The sequence below is a fragment of the Xenopus laevis genome, chromosome 6S (assembly GCF_017654675.1).
Source record: "Xenopus laevis strain J_2021 chromosome 6S, Xenopus_laevis_v10.1, whole genome shotgun sequence".
Taxonomy (NCBI): domain Eukaryota; kingdom Metazoa; phylum Chordata; class Amphibia; order Anura; family Pipidae; genus Xenopus; species Xenopus laevis.
In genome coordinates this window covers 85,201,947-85,214,708 of record NC_054382.1, presented here as the reverse complement: position 1 = coordinate 85,214,708, position 12,762 = coordinate 85,201,947, and the positions used below count along the sequence as shown (strand labels likewise).

The window sequence follows — 12,762 nt, the reverse complement described above, 5'->3', positions numbered from 1 at the left end:
AAACAATTGGACAATGGATACATTTCACAGTGAACTATGAAAATTTTCTAACCTGCCCGATCAATTTTCTGACCAATGTCTGATGAAAAATCACTAGATGCATGATCATTCCGTGCCCACTAACCTCACGATAATTTGATGGATTTATCAGATTATTAAGGAAAGAAAAATCTATGCTTGGTGATCTTAAGACAACACTTTTTGAGGCCTTAAATTCATGTTGTTGATGTCATCAAGAAGAGAAACACATTCTAAGAAATACTGTAATGCTCACTTAATTGTTTAATCTAGAAGTCATCTTGGAGTTCTGTGGTTTTCAGCCTTAGGCTTTTATATGCCTCAGTAACTTGGAAAATTCTGTTCGATTGGAGCGTTGCTGTAAATCTTGAGTAATTCACCTTATTAAACTCACACCAGAAACATAAGTGAGATAATATCTAAATGCTTTAAATTAAGAGCTAGATAGAAATTTAAAAATAACTCCTAATCATCCTAAATTAAAGCAACTTTGTAATGAAAAACCTACCTACAAACGATGAACCTAATGGACTTTGCTTTCTTTCCAAGTGTGCCATCATGTGTGGAAAATTACATTTGCGTTTGTGTATTTAACGCCTACTTCCGGTTTCAGTAAAAAGTCAATATTTAGTCTTTACCATATTTCTAAAGCTAGATATATTAAGTGACATATTGCACTGTTGGCCAGTTGCAGCCCATCTGCTTATAATTTACAGATTATAAAAAGAGAGCGGACCTCGGTTTTGTCACAGAACAACTTGTGTGAGACTGCCACTTACCCTTGCAGACTGCACTGCTTAGTCACAGGGTATAAGAGAGCTGGGGATGGACAGTAAGTGCTCAGGAGAGAGAGGGGTGGCATGTAGGGTCATGTTTACTTTAACTAAATAAAGTAGTAGCAGTGCACTCATATAGAAAAAAAAAACAGTACTTTATTAGAATTACGAGTAATTCTAATAAAATACTGTTTTTTTTCTACTTGAGTGCTCTCCTACTACTTTATTTCAGCTGATGAGAAAATAAAGAAGATCCACTGCCAGGTCGAACTAACAGAACAGAAAAAAAAGCAGCCATAATGTGTAGGAGCCCTCATACAATCTTCATCCATATGGCCAGTGCGCTGATCGGATGAAGAGCACATCCAATCAGCTCATGTTTAGCTGCCTTCAGTTATCAAGAATAAACAGACATCTATTGCAATAAATAGCATCAAATCACCAAGTCAGCGGCTTTTATTGCCCCTAGTGTTGTCAGCTTAAAGGTGGCCAGACATAGGCCAATCCTGTGTAGTTTTTCACCAATCGGAAACTGGGCCATACATGGTAGAGTCCTGCAGTGGCTCAGGTACCCGCGGGTTACCCGCACAAACCTGCAGTACCTTGTGGGTTGAGGAGAGAAGTTCTGGGTGCGGGTAAAGACGCGGGTCGGCGGTTCTGCGGGTTTGCGGGTCGTGGGTCGGGCCTTCTCAATAGCGATAATTACTCCTTTTTTCTGGTCACGGTTACTTCCGATGACGTCACTTCCGGTTTACAATGACAGCACTTCCTGATTCTTGATGGTCGGCGGGTCCGGGCTGCTGATAAGGTTCCTGCGGGTAGGGTCGGGTAGCGGTTCCAAGCAGGTAAGAATGCGGGTTGCAGGTTGCGGGTATGGGTCCCAAAAAATGGACCTGCGCAGGACTCTAATACATGGTATGGTCACCTTTCCATTGTCACATTCATTTTAACAACAGTATGATCACTAAGAAAACTGGAAGTGAAAAAGAGCTGCAGCCTCCTCATCTCCTGATTCACTTACTTACATGGTGCATTGGCAGATGACATTTTCAAACTTGCCAGATACCTACCAACCAGTATCCAAAGTACATAGATATCTCAGGATCATTCAGCCAACACATACTAAAAATTGTACCAAAGTTTATGTGATTTTATTGGTATGTGCATTGACAGCTTAAGAGCAATGGCACATAGGGAGATTTGCTACTGCGGGCAACAAGTCTCCCGAAAATGATTTTGCACCAGCAATAATGTAAATTGCCATTGGGAAAACATACAAGTCACTTTGGCTTTCTGAAGTCACCTGAAGTTGCCTCGCGAGGAAACCTCAGACGACTTCAGAAAAAGAAGAGCTGTCTATGTTTTCCCACCATCGATTTACATTATTGCCAGTGGGAAAACATTTTTGGATCTCTTGTCACATGTAGTTGGCAACAAATCAGTGTAGCATTGCCCTTAAGGTGCCCAAACAGACACTGACCCTGTCTAAATTATGTGAGTCTAACAGCAAAAAAACAGGATCACAGAATGGCCTGTCCCTATAAGTGCAAAGGTGATGAGGCAGTGTGACGGACACTGGTCTACTTGCCCCGCTGAATATGTTTCCATCCTACCTGTATATGTTAATAATGTGTTAGAAATGTATAGACTACGAGATAAGGAGGCTGCTGCATGTGTTGCTGTTCTTGCCTAACAAAAGAGTGCATCCCATTTTTCTCTATAGAGTTTCACAGAAAATGGTGTGATTTCCGTGAAACTAGCAGAAACGTATTTCAGTTCCAAATGACAAGCTACAATTTCCCCTCTGAAAAACAGAATCCAGTCTTGAGTTGGCGTGGAAATCCATGTTATGGCATGATATGATTATGGAGCTCTGCAGTGTGGTTGAGGCCTCTGTGTAATAAGTACAGCGCTGGGGTAAATTGTACATTTGTACATGATAATACAAATAATAATACAAATGATGGAGGCGGAGAGGATTAGGCAATGATGTAAATGTGTGCATTGCATGACATGCTGGCAGCCACAGGTGTTCAGAGCAGAAAAAGGAAATGACAAGTACACCACATTATTTTGCTGTCTTCTTCCCTCATTTTACTACAGCTCAGCTTCCTGGGCGGGGGCGGGGAAATACTGAAGTTATGAGGTTTTTTTTTTTTTCTCCTTTGCCTTCTTGAAAAATAGCCACAACCAGAAACCGGAAGCGACCTGAGCAAAACAGCAGCAGATGTGCAAGGGCTTCTGTTAATCAATGCGCCAACTATAAAGGCGCTACACCCATTCCACCCCACCCCGTTCCCTCACATATAGTCTTTTCCCCTGTTCTGTGGCCCAATACTTGGATATAATTTAGCCTGCGGGCTCCCGCCTGCTCAACTACAACTTCCAACCATTCCTGCTGGAGGTAATAGTTGAACAGCAGCTGGGAGGCCGCACGTTGGAGGAGACCTGGCAGGGATTGTCGGTATGAGCAATATATTTGTATACACAGAGATTTCCTGTCAGTCTGGACTCTGGAGCCTCTGCGCAATGCGCAGCTCAAGGCACGATGTCTGGCGGCAGGACACAGCACGCACATTATAAATATATAGTCCGCTCTATGGAATTTGCTCCACGCTCTGTTTATGGCATGGGAGCATTGAGATAATGACAGGCAATGGTACACATCATAAATACAACCGAGACATGGGAAGGGGGAGGGACACCCGCAATTGCACCCACCGTTAACACATACAGGCGCCTCCCGTGGGTCCGAGGACTGCAGAGCGAAGAACAGCAATGGAGAGGTGGGAGAGGCGTCAGCTGATGTCGGAGGTGAGGGGGCTGCAGGTGACACCAGGCTGTGCGCTCTTCCTCGCAGCGGAGCTAAGCACCATACACCCTCCTCCACCGAGCCAGCCCCCCAGCAGTGTGTGAGTGTGTGCGCAGGTTACAGCAGCACGGGGCCGTGGGAAGCTTCTTCCTGCAGCGCAAAGAGGTGCAGCACCGTGCGTGATTTCTCTCCTTCCGTGTGGTGCTGCTGTTAATGTCAGTGCGGGCTCAGAGGTAATACGCGCCCCCTGCTGGAATCTAATTGCACGCTCTCCCCTAATTGCACGCTCTCCCCGTGCGCTTCAAACCTGGGCGGCTTCGTTCCCTGCTAGCAAGGTGACAGCTGGGTATTGACTCAGTAGGGAGGGACAGTAACGCTAAGGCGGTTATCCATGGGCGGATTTTAATGGAGGCTTGGGGACAGGGCCGCCAATTTTAGGGTTGCCACCTGGCTGGTATTTTACCATACCGGCCTAGCCGGTAAAACACCCGCCAGGGCCAGTATTACAAATTTACCGGCAATGTAGCTGCCATGAAATTGTAATATCCCTAACTAAAGCCCTTGGCCTGTCCCAATCTCCACAAAATCTACCTTTTCTTCAGCGCTTGGCCAATTGCACGCCGCCCCCTTTGACGTCTTGCTCCGCCCCTTTGATGTCACGCCCAATTGCACACTGCGGCTCCGCCCCCTTTGCAGGCACTCCCCGCTCTTTTTACTGCCCCCAGCACCTGCCGGTGCAAATTTTATTGATAGGTGGCAACCCTAGCCGCCATTAGAAATCACAGAGCCCCATACAACAACATTTTCTGGGCCGGCCACCCTAACCCCCCAAGCCCCACCCTAGATCCCTCCTACCCCACACCATAGTTAAAAGACCACACAGACATCATCATTAAAAATTTTAACCCCCCCACACACACACACACACACAAGTTATAAAAAGCCATTAATGGTCAGGGCCCCCTTATAATTTACACGGCGCCATATATATATATATAATATATATGTTATATATATATATATATAATATCAATAAGAAGAACCAGCACTCCAGATTTGTGTTTCAATGTGCTAAGTCTTTATTTTACTTTGTGTTGGATGTAGAAAAACCAGCCTAACAAAAACTAAAACAAATAGTTAAAAGCAAGCATTAACTATAGATATGACAAAAATCATTTGGAAGCGGAAAATCATTTGGAATCCTTCGTGAAAGATTCGGCTGAATACCGAACCGAATCCGAACCATAATTTGCATATGCAAATTAGGGGTGGTAAGGGGAAAACATTTTTTACTTCCTTGTTTTCTGACAAAAAGTCATGCAATTTCCCTCCCGCCCCTAATTTGCATATGCAAATTAGGATTCGGTTCGGCTGGGCAGAAGGATTCGGCCGCATCCAAATCCTGCTGAAAAAGGCCGAATCCCGAACCGAATCCTGGATTCGGTGCATCCCTAATTTATATCAAATGTAGGGACTTGTGGGGTTAATGAGCCCTACACTTACTGATCTCCCTTGTTGCTGGGCAGATGCTCATGTAGCTAGTTGTAATTTACATATCACTGTTATTGGCCAAAAGGTGTTGTGACCACATCCTGCAACACTTTGATATAGTGAGTGTGAAGGGGTGGATCCAGGGCCGATTTAAGGCCTTGGTGGGCCCTGGGCAGAGATTGTTTGGTGGGCCCCCCTCATCCTGAAAAAAATGTCCTCCCACCATTACCATAGGACACACACACACACACACACACACACACACACACTGCCAGTTTGTGTTCTACAAGTCCCCCAATAGTCCTGGGTAGAAGTGCTTAGAAAGTTAGAATAAATATGTGGGTGTGTGAATATGGAGAGAAGCTAGAGATGAATGTAAAAGAATAAATGATGGATGGGGCTGCCACAGAGCAAGAGAAAGCCATCAAAGTTGGTAGGCAGAGTTGTTTTAGTGTGAGTGCAGGGAGACATTCCAGTGAGACAGATAGGGTTACAGCAGACCGGAATGGGTAAGTCGCATTGCTCTGAAATCTCAGCCTATTTGGGATGACGGGAACCAATGAGATGTCACCAGTAGCGCCGCTGCCTGACCACCAAGATTGACGTGGAAGACACGTCAAATTGATCAGAACAAACTGCAGCCAGCCAGATAACTTAGAGCGATTTTGCTCTGATCAGATAAAGATCGCCCTTGCGCTTTTGCGGTGCGACTGGAGTTGTTGTTCAGTCAGAAGGAAGGCGCAGTGCTGGGAGGAAGAGCCTCTTTAGCGCACGACCCCCTCCTCCTGATCTGGATCTCTGCAAAATAACCCCCCCCCCCTCATCCAGTGGCGTAACTAGACCCCTAAGGGCCCTGGTACATAAATTTACAACTGGGCCCCCCTACGCGACACCAACCCCCCTGTGCATTGGATTGGTACACAGTCTCCCATAGACTCCATTATAATCAAATAATTCAACTTTTTAAAAATGGTTTCCTTTTTCTGTGTAATGATAAAACAGTAGCTTGTACTTGATCCCAACTAAGATATAATTAATCCTTATTGGAAGCAAAACCAGCCTATTGGGTTTATTTAATGTTTATATGATTTTCTAGTAGACTTAAGGTATGAAGATCCAAATTACGGAAATCCGTTATCTGGAAACCCCCAGGTCCTGAGCATTCTGGATAGCAGGTCCCATACCTGTACTCAAAGGATATAAGCAAAGGAGTCTGAAATGCATTTTATACTGTGTTAAGGTCAAGGGTTAATCAGTGCAGCATTAAAGGGGTTGTTCACCTTTACATTAACTTTAATATGGTGCACAGAGGGATTTTCTTAGAAACTTTGCAATTGGTTTTTAATGTTTTTTATTTGCGGTTTGCGTCATTTAGCTTTTTATTCAGCAGCTCTCCAGTTTGCAATGTCAGCAGTCTGGTTGCTAGGGACCAAATTACCCTAGCAACTATGAATTGATTTGAATGAAATATTAGAATATGAATTGCAGAGAGCCTGAATCAAAAAAACAAAAAAACAAGTACCAATAAAAATAAATGTATAGCCTTACAAGTCATTGTTGTTTAGATGGGGTCAGTGACCCCCATTTGAAAGCTGGAAAGACTCAGAAGGAGAGAACTAAAATATTAAAAGAAAAAAATGAAGACCAATTGAAAAGTTGATTAGAATTTATTTCTATAACATACTAAAAGTTAACCTGAAGGTGAACCATCCCTTTTATGTTACACTATGGGGGGCATGTGCAAGGCCTCTCTGCCAGTTACATTACATGCACAACCTAGAGCAATAGGTGAATTGGTGCATGACTTTAAGAACAGACTAATTGGAATGAAATGTTTACAGACAGAACCATGGCAAATATCTTAGACCTTTAAAGTTCACTAACAACATTAACAGAGAACTGGAGAACACCATAAAAATAATAATAAACAAATGTTGGTGTAAAATTAGGGAAAACAGGATATAAATCAAGGAAAAGCAATGCATTTTTCCTGCTGAATTGTGCTTAGTACAGGGAATACCTATGCTGCCATAGTTTTATGGGATCTCTCTGTACAGACTATGAGCAAACTTAGGGGACTGTTCCTGCTGAATTGTGCTTAGTACAGGGAATACCTATGCTGCCATAGTTTTATGGGATCTCTCTGTACAGACTATGAGCAAACTTAGGGGACTGTTCCTGCTGAATTGTGCTTAGTACAGGGGAATACCTATGGAGTTTCATGGGATCTCTCTGTACAGACTATGAGCAAACTTAGGGGCTGTTCCTGCTGAACTGTGCTTAATACAAGGAATACCTATGCTGCCATAGTTTTATGGGATCTCTCTGTACAGACTATGAGCAAACTTAGGGGGCGGTCCCTGCTGAATTGTGCTTAGTACAGGGAATACCTATACTGCCATAGTTTTATGGGATCTCTCTGTACAGACTATGAGCATAGTTTTATGGTTATGCCAAATCTTGATATAAGTTCTGGGGTATTTATACATGTCATATCAAGATGGCAATTTCATGTATAAATACCCCAGAACTTATATCAAGATGGCACATGGCATCTTATTTTGACACTTCCCCAGTATATGTGTGAGTCTGAGTGATGGGGCACTGTATAGGAGAGACAAGAGAAGAGAGGAAAGAGAGAGTGAGTGTGTGATGAGGCACTGTATAGGAAATAGAAGAGAGAGTAGATAGAGAAGAGCGAGTACAAGAGAGCTAAAGAGAGAGAAAGTATGTGCGACTGGACACTATAGGAGTGTGTGACAGTGAACGAGTGCTGGAGCAGTGTGCAAAAGTGTGTGGTGCTGGTGGATAATAAACTACAGTTGTTGCTCAGAACTATTTGGTCGGAAGGAAAGTGGAAGCATTTGCCTCATTATGAGAATTATGAGAATCTGTTTGAATACAGCAGCAGCATGGGCGGAGGGTAAATTTTAGTTTGGGCAGGCTACAGGTGACCACACATGGCCTGACTTATATGGGACCTAAATCCCCCCCCCAAAAGGCAGACTTTAATTTTATTATTATTTTTGCTTCTATCTTTCTTTTTAAGTCTGACTTATACACCTTCCATTCCGGCAATTTTTGTTAGAATGCTACCTTCTTGTACCTGGCCCAGCAGACCATGCAACATAAAATGTAAGACTTGCAAATAGTGAGACATACCAGGTAATGACCGCTGATTTTGCCGCATAGACAAGATGGATCAGCCCAGCAGCTGTTAGGATGACAGAAAGCTGCCTAGTTTCTTAGCCACTCTGTCATTCAAATATCAGGGGCTTCTGTTCGCTGCATCTTCCTTCACACAAGAGCAGATATCTGTGACTTTTCACTGGCTCCTGACCCTTACGGACCTTCTGGCTGCCTCTCTCCCACAGTCTGCCCTTAGTTGAAGAAAACTGTTATTTATGAGGGAGGGTTGGAGGCAGACAGGCAATGAACCAAACACCTTAATAAAAGCTAACAACCTCCCCCACCATCTCCAAGATAAAGGCACATCGGCAGTCAGTCGCACCGTTTACTAACGCATCATTAAAAAAAAACAACTTTGATTTGTGTTTATTTTTTTAAGTAACAGTGAGGTTTGGGGAGGCGTAGCAGCTTCGCCGTGTCTCTATCTGTACTAGGACCCCGCAGCTACCTGCACTCCCCAACTTCCCCTGCCCCGCATAGCTCTCTCTCACTCACTCACCTGGGGCAGATGCAGGCCCCTTTCTGCCTGTGACTCACGTGCATGGGAAGTTCTGCTTCTGCCGCTCTGTTCCTATGCCCCCCCCCCTTCCTCTCCCCGATACAGTTCAAAAGCTCTGCGATCAGAGCCAGGTCAGAGCTGCCGGAGAGCTGAGGGGGTAGGGCAGGGGCTGGCAAAACCAAGCTCAATATTGGTGCCGCAACCCTGCGCCGCTGGTGACGTCACACAAAGTGCGCAGCTGGAGGAGGGTGCCGTTTAAAATCAGAAAAAAACTTTATCCCTCCATTGGGTTGCGGACCCCATCGGGGGTGCAGGGGCACGGGCCATGGTACCGCCGCACCCCTGGGCCCTGCACCCCCGGTAGTTCCGCCACTGCCCTCATCCCATGTCTATCTGAGTCGCTACATTTCTGCAGAGCAGCCTCGCGATTCCCTAGTGCAGAGCGGAATGGGTAAGAAGTGTTTTTGTTTTTCTAATACTGGGAGAGACAGAGAGTGGATCGGGGACAGTTGGAAACGCTTTCGTTTTGCGCGCACAGAGCTGAGCAATTGCATAAAAATATATGGTAGCGAATCCATAAGGATCGGTGTAGCTCAGAACAATAATCTATGGTTCCTATTACATTACACTGCATGTTTGCGCGTAGCAGAACGTAGTGAATTGCGCTGCACATGAATGAGGCACCATGACAAGAGCGGCCCGGGCCCGGGGTAAAGACAGAGGCTGACCCTACCACCGGTCCTCACCTCAGAGTCCAGCAGTGACTGTGTGAGTCTGTGACGCACCAACGTCCAACGCGACAGGCATCTGCACCCTGCACAACTCCTCCTCCTCCTCCTCCTCCCGGACGTATTTATAGTTTCAGGTGGTTTCCCGCACTAATTGGCCTCTTCCATTCCAGCAGTACTAGGGGGGGTGGTTGTCCCAAATTTAATTCCTTTGATCTGTTAGGAAGGGAGGCAGCCCAGATCAGCAGCAGAGAAAAAAAAAAAAAAGCCCAAAAAAATTGTAAAAAATAAAAATAAAAAAAAATATTTCAATTTTTTTTTTTTTTTTAACAGGTCAACAGTGGGCCCCCCTTATAAGTGGGCCCTGGGCAGCTGCCCACTTTGCCCATTTGTTAAAGCGGCCCTGGGTGGATCTTCCTCTTTGGCTTCTGGATGCTGTTCCAGCTGGATGTTTACAGGGAGCCTGGGTACAACAAGGCCCAGTAAAGCCATTTTGCCATAGAGGGACCGGGGAACCAGTACCTCTAGAGAGTAAAGTCGGGCAGCAGGGACCCTGTGAAAGAGGCTAGTTAGAGATAGGATACTACATGTAATCTTTGGGAAATTAGATAGGTAGGTTAAATAGCAAGAACAGCTGGGATCCAACTAGGAGGGATAGCAAGGAGGTAGTCCTCCACTCAGGCAAGACTGGCCTGTAGTACAGCAACGCAGCCTAATAGGAAGTTAGGGCTAAGGATCAGAGTGCTTCGATCCTCAGGGTTTATCTATCCAGGTGTTCCGCTATCACCTTGGGGAGTTCCACTGTGCTGTGTCTGAGGGACATGTTGTAGCCATGTCATGTCTGCTGGAGCCTCTGTGTATTGTAAGTAATAAACATGTGGATCATTTGTCTTGGACAAATAAACTGTACTAACCTGGTGCCCTTGTATTTTGTTTTTCATGCACAGTAGAATATGGGAGTTGAAGCCTTCACTACTTCCACATAGCAAAGGCCCATCCTGATGTAACACATGCTCTATGCCTATAGCTGGACATTAACTCATTTGGTCGTAAATAGCCCAAAAACCCATTACACAAAATAAACTGGAACAAAGTATCTAGTCCAGTCCATTTGGGGATAATCAACGAAAAAAGTGAGCCATATAAAGTTATCTAGAAACAGAATAGCAGGTTGAGGATTGTTGTCCAGGGACTGTGTCAGCCACCAGAGGTCAGGCTTCTTGAGCACAACAAAGGGAAAAGGGGTGGTAGAACTATACCTCTCTACACAATTAGTATATCAATATTGCAAAAATGGATGCAGTGTATATATGGGGGGAGCATAATCCCAAAAGTGCAGCATGTGCTGCATGATGATTTTATGCTTCACATCATGTTTGAGGTTGGAGATGCTGCACTCTTGGGATTATGAGAGGGGCTAAAGGAGGCACACTCTTGATTTATGGTTCTTGACTCTTGGGTTTACATTTTGTCTTTTCTTGTTTCTTTTCCAAGCATCTTTGTCCCTATGCTTTGACAAGCAAATGATACCGATTGGCTACAATCTAAAATGTTAAAATTCAATTCTTTAGGTTGGATGCCCAAGAGAAAAGGGAACCTGTCTTACATTCAATTTCAAATTCCCTCCTTCCTCCTTAAATAATGAGATATAGGCCAAGGACATTGTTAGCAACCATTTGTTTATTTGATAAACAAACTCAAAATATCCCGTCTCTGCTTTCACTGACAAAGATGCTCCAGTCTTCCTAGATGTTCTGTTATCTGTCTGGTTGCCTGGTGTCCCAGCTCTTGTTCTATATCTAAATGTCTATAAACAGATCAACTGCACTGCACCATTAAAGAGTCTCCGGGTGGGACCAAAATCTATTAAGGAATAAAAAGAAATAATCAGCACTAGATATGTATTTAGGGAGAACCCACAAAACAATATTACTGTGCATCTGATATGATAAGGGAACATCTTTTACTTACCCACAACTCAAATCTTATCCAAATAGTGCCCTGTGGGAAAGGTGCTTCCAACTGATGCCAGCCTTCAATAGTTAGATTTTCGGCCAATAGGAGGTCAGAGATGTGAAGAGTGAAAGATCCCAGGATGCCATGGCCCTTTCCTTTCACCTGTAAAAACACTGGGTAAGAAAGGCAAACTCCACACAGGGCAGCGAGCCCCTAACTAATCTACAGATACAGATGGGACTGGCCTGTTATACTCACCTTTATCTTCACATTCTCTGTATGGGGCTTCTCCAATAGGAAGGACGACTTTGCCCTCCATTGTTGTGATGCAGTATTTGAGCATTCCTGGGAATTGGAAAGAAAACAGGAATAAATATATATATTAGGGATGCAACGAAAGCACTATTTTGGATTCGGCCGAACCCCCGAATCCTTTGTGAAAGATTCGGCCGAATACCGAACCGAATCCTAATTTGCATATGCAAATTAGTGTTGGGAAGGGGAAATCATTTTTTACTTCCTTGTTTTGTGACAAAAAGTCACGCAATTTCCCTCCCTGGCCCTAATTTGCATATGCAAATTAGGATTTGGTTCAGCCAGGCAGAAGGATTCGGCCGAATCCTGCTGAAAAAGGCTGAATCCTGGATTCGGTGCATCCCTAATGGAAGGGAAAATCATTTTTTACTTCCTTGTTTTGTGACAAAAAGTCACACAATTTCCCTCCCTGGTCCTTATTTGCATATGCAAATTAGTATTCGGTTTAGCCAGGCAGAAGGATTTGACCGAATCCTGCTGAAAAAGGCCGAATCCCGAACCGAATCCTGGATTTGGTGCATCCCTAATATATATATACATACACTGAATTAACTGAATTGGCCGAGATATCCGGTTGGTAACCATCACCTGAAAAAAAACCAAACAAGTCAGACGCAGATAAGCCCAGAATGCAGAATTCCCAAAAAGTAATCAGAACAGATGAGGGTTTATACCTTTTGTAGTTCTGTAGCATCTCGGCCGAGTTCAAGACATTTAAGATTAATGTGGAGTCTCCCGGATCCAGTGTACTGAAACAATAGCCACTGTAGGGGGAAGAGAAAGTGTAACAAGTTACTGTCTGTGCCATTATCCAGGGGTGTTGCTGCCATGAGGCAAGTTGAAAAACTTGCCTCAAGCAACAGCAGTGGTTCAGTAACCAGGGGCAGCAAAAAAAATTTGTTTGGTGCTAGGTGTGTCTATCAGTCCCATTTATTAACTTATCTATTAGTTATAGAACGGCTGATTCCAAGCAACATT

General features: G+C 44.2%; 1 protein-coding gene and 1 long non-coding RNA gene across 4 annotated transcripts in view; one reads left to right on the top strand and one right to left on the bottom strand.

Moving 5' to 3' along the window:
• The window catches only part of mbp.S (myelin basic protein S homeolog), a 92,983-nt gene extending 89,138 nt beyond the window's left edge, over positions 1–3,845 (bottom strand). Inside the window, exon 1 of one of the 3 annotated variants that reach the window (XM_018268637.2) lies at positions 3,516–3,845. The gene's annotated coding sequence lies outside the window, so the exon portion shown is untranslated. The remainder of the gene's footprint in view (positions 1–3,515) is intronic. The other 2 variants (XM_018268638.2, XM_018268639.2) reach the window with 2 other exon arrangements.
• A 4,186-nt stretch (positions 3,846–8,031) lies between these two features.
• On the top strand, positions 8,032–10,431 carry LOC121395146. Its single transcript, XR_005962281.1, has 2 exons — positions 8,032–9,236; positions 9,847–10,431. It is a non-coding gene; the product is annotated as an uncharacterized LOC121395146 (long non-coding RNA).
• Positions 10,432–12,762: the final 2,331 nt, after the last annotated feature.